We start from the raw sequence: 4027 nt of genomic DNA, 5'->3' as shown, positions 1-4027 counted from the left end.
CATGTGGCGGTGGCGATCTTGAGGAGGGGAAGACGAGGGGAGGTGGAGCTAGATCTGCCGGATCCGGCGGCTGCTGGGCGGGGCTTGGCCGCCGGATGTAGTTTGTTGGTCGGGGCACGACCTTGTGTAGCGGCGGTGGGCGAAATAGGAAGGTGGGGCGGGAGGATGATGGTGGTGGGGTGGGGCACCGCGGTGGCTGGGGCTGTCCCCGTGGTCACTGGCTGTCGGAAGTGGAGGCGGGAGGAGGCGGCGGGGGAGTAAGAAGGTGGGAGGGATGGGGGCGTTGGGGCGGCGGAAGGGTGGGGATGGTGGGGAGCCGCGCAGTAGGAGGTGGTGGGGCGCCGGAGGGATGGGGATGGTGGGGCCACGGGAGTGGGGGCGGTGGGGCACCGTGTAGTCGTGGTGGTGGGGAAGAAGGTGGGCAACGAGCGCTAGGTGGGGTGGGGGTGGGTGGGCTAGCGTAGTTTTCTCCGGTTGTTGTGCAGTTCGGGTCAGGTGGACGGAGGAGTTCAGAAGTGTGAGCAGAATAACACTAGTCTCTATTCCTAATAGAGCAGTTGGTAGTCTCCATTTCGGGGTTTTTTTCGTCCCACCTCCCACCTTCGTCTGATTTTTTTCGCTGGATTTTTCGTCTTTTTTTTCCTTACTCCCCTCTCCCCGTAACGAAAAAAATCGGCTGACCACCTAGCGAGTCCCCTCGCACGAAAAACAATCGGACGGAGTGAGGCACCCTCGCATGAGAAAAAATCAGACGAACGAGGCCGCCCTCGATCTATTCTCTATGTCGACGGAAACCACGCCGCTGCCGCCATCGCAGATCCCTTCGCCGCCGCCGATCTATTCGCTATCTCTACGTCGACGGGAACCATGCCCTAGCCTCCATCGCGGATCCTTTTGCTGGCGTCGAGGTCCTAGAAGAGCCGCCACCGCCTTCATTGCGGACCCCCAGGACGTCGTCGGGACACCGCCGCTGAGGTCCGCCATCGCCGCCGTCGAGGTCCGGGAGGGGCATGATCCCAGGGTGATTTGCATCCCGGGGCACCACCCGCTCATTGCCGGGATGCCCGAGCCCGCCAAGAAGTCCGCCATGCCGCGAAGGGGCTCCTGGGGGCACGAACCATAGCTGCACCGTCAGACCATCGCGCTCAACTTCGAGGAGAGGATGCCCGTCAAGGAGCGACGACCCTCCTCCTCCTCCGAACAAGATCCCAAAGTGCCTGTTCCACCTGTATGTGCTCTGCACACCTGAATTGAACATGTTATGTCTTCCTGCTTCTGAAGCTTAAACTGTATGTGCAGGAGAAGAGAGCTCGATGAGCTGCACGGCCTCACGCACAATGAGCAGGACGCCCAGGGAAATGGAGCCCTACTCGCCGGTCTCCGACCGCCGGCGTCGGCAGCACCGCTGCCTCCTCCAACCTCCTTGTCGGTCGCCCGCGTGCTGGTGCGAGGTAAGCTCAATGCTCTCGGCAAGGTATGTGATCAGATTCAGATGGGCTCTTCTTCAGTTGCTCTATTTGCCTTTTATTTGAACTGATCCGACGCTGGGAAATTTTATTTCAGGAAGCCATGGAGTAGAGGGAGCAGACGCAGAATCTATGGTACACATCAAATCGAATCAATGGTGGTTTTCTACAAGCACATCAGTGCAAAAAATGACAATTGATAGCCTCTCCTGTAGCTATCATACCATGTGTTGTGTCACTAAGTTACAGTATCAACTGCAGTCTACATATTTTCAGATTAATGAAGTTTATAGCCCTCCAATGCAGTATCAGTATGCTTTATAAAATTATTCGAGTATTGCAAAATTGCATGATACATCAAATTGGAGCGTATCCTACTTTTTATGGACTGTGGACTTATGTTGCTTATTTAGAGGCTGCCATACATGGATCAGGTATGATATTGATTGCAGAAATTTCTATACGATTGTTGTGAATTTTGACCTATTTCTTCCTGATTTAGGAGAACTACAATTTTTTGGTGCATGATCTAAAATAGTTTCAACAAATCCTCCCCTAATGTTCTTAATGTTCTGTGGTACACAATTTGGGTAAAGGAGAGCACATTACTCTAATGTTTCTGCAGATGATATTAAATTGGACATTTCAATGGATAATATATGGTATTGACTTGGACATTGGTGTTGTGGAACACTCTAGCAGGTTTTGGATCTTATAGAAGTATCAGTTGGCAGGGTCTGAAAATCACGGTGTAAGTGTTTCAGCCTATTAATCTGTAGATATAAAAGTCCGTACATCTCTACCAATAAGGCAATAATCCCGAAGAAAGTTCTACTATTGCAAACGCTCCAACTGAACAAGGAATATGAATGTTTAAATGAAGAAAGAAGCCAGTTTCTCCAGAAGGAATACAGAATAATATTTTGGATTATTTACTTGAGGTATTTCCTTGACTTCATTCTTTATTTTCTCATCCCTCATTATTGGTACTATATAATGGCAATTTGGGACGTTGCAGCTTAATTTTTTGGCAACATATGTTGCTTATTAGATGGCCATTTAGGATGCATCCGTGAATTTCTGAATTTACTCTCTTTTAGCTCTGCTAGGAGTGGGATTAATCTTTCTTTATATTGATTGCTCTTTGTTAGTACAACCAATATTTTACTGAATAAAAACTTAACTCTTGATTAATTAAGTGGTAGTTGGTGGAGTACATAATTGATCAATTGTATGGCAGTGAATAAAAATGTAACTCAATTGTATGGCAGTGACCATAATTGAACTGTTGATTAGTTGTCAACGATGTTTTCATAAACAAAATAATAATTTTTTTCTTATATTGGGAAAGTTGGGCTATAGATCGTGATCATTAATCGAGTTCACTTTTTGGGCAGTGTAAGTAATAGACATTGGGCAGTAATCTGGCTAAATTTACTGCAGTATAAAACTTGTAGAAGGTGGCGTAGCATTTTAGTTGTTATTACTATTCAAAGGAGATGCATGTGCTGATTCATTTTAGCAGGAGAAAGTGGTTCTTTATTCCGTGAAAAAATGACAGAACTTGATTCACACACTCCATCTAATTCATGGCCAAAATTCAGGTTATGGGGAAGTGTGTGTTCAAATGAATCTAGCATGCCAATAACATTTGTTGGTTCCTGAGAACTCACATGAAGTAGTACTATATCACACTCTTCCGTGCCAAGGAAGGCTGGATCGCTAGCAAGTCGTCCATCATGCTGGCTGCTGTACACCAAGAATGCCAGCGAGAACATGTATATTCCATAAACTTTTTCATTGTATTATACTCCCTCCGTCCTTGAAAGAGTGTACTTCCAACTTTGTTGGAATGTTTGACTGTATTTATACAATAATACGTCAACATTTATGCCTTCAATTTGGTAGCATTAGATTCATGATAAAATATATTTTCACCATGTACCTTTTGGTTTCACAAACATTGATATATTTTTGCACGAACTCGGTCAAACATTGAGATAGTTTGACCCTCCAACAAAATTGAAAGTACACGATTTCAAGGACAGAGGGAGTATTATGTAAAAGTGGCAAAGTACTGTTCTTGTCATTGCTTTAGTAAACATACATATGCAGTATGGCTATGAAGCTGAATGAATGCTCAATGTTGAGTTGAAGACTTCAAGATATTCATAATTTGTTGTGTGTGTTTTGATTAAAATGTTAAAGTTGGCCGGCCTCAAGCTGCCAGACTATGGATAGAGGGATATATGCCCGTCTCTCTTTTTTGCATGTTCTCTAAATACATGCAACTTATATGGCACAATTTCCATGCCACTTGGAAGTTGTAACACCACATGATTTGGTGATTTGTCAAAGGTCCATGGTGTCGGAGAAGAAGAGGGGGGGCACTGGGCCAACGGAGGAGGCGGCTAGGGTAGGGCAGGCCGACGAGGCATACCACGGTAGTTGCTATGAGAGGGGATTAGGGTGGAGAGTAGGGCGGTATGCTGGGACTCCTCCTTGGTGATTCATGGGGAAGGACGGTGTGAAGGAGAGAGAGCTCTATGACGAAGGTGAGG

General features: G+C 46.6%; 1 long non-coding RNA gene across 2 annotated transcripts; it reads left to right on the top strand.

The window, feature by feature from the left end:
• The first annotated feature begins 695 nt into the window (after nucleotides 1–695).
• Nucleotides 696–3632, top strand: LOC123120115 (uncharacterized). 2 transcript variants are annotated; one of them, XR_006459333.1, is made up of 4 exons: nucleotides 696–1228; nucleotides 1300–1451; nucleotides 1564–2407; nucleotides 3071–3632. It is a non-coding gene; the product is annotated as an uncharacterized lncRNA (long non-coding RNA). The 2 variants fall into 2 exon arrangements; XR_006459332.1 differs by having other exon boundaries at nucleotides 697–1228; nucleotides 1300–1474.
• The last annotated feature ends 395 nt before the right edge of the window (nucleotides 3633–4027 follow it).

This window comes from Triticum aestivum, chromosome 5D (genome assembly GCF_018294505.1).
Source record: "Triticum aestivum cultivar Chinese Spring chromosome 5D, IWGSC CS RefSeq v2.1, whole genome shotgun sequence".
Taxonomy (NCBI): domain Eukaryota; kingdom Viridiplantae; phylum Streptophyta; class Magnoliopsida; order Poales; family Poaceae; genus Triticum; species Triticum aestivum.
The sequence above is the reverse complement of the archived record's forward strand: the minus strand, read 5'-3'. Positions and strand labels throughout refer to the sequence as shown.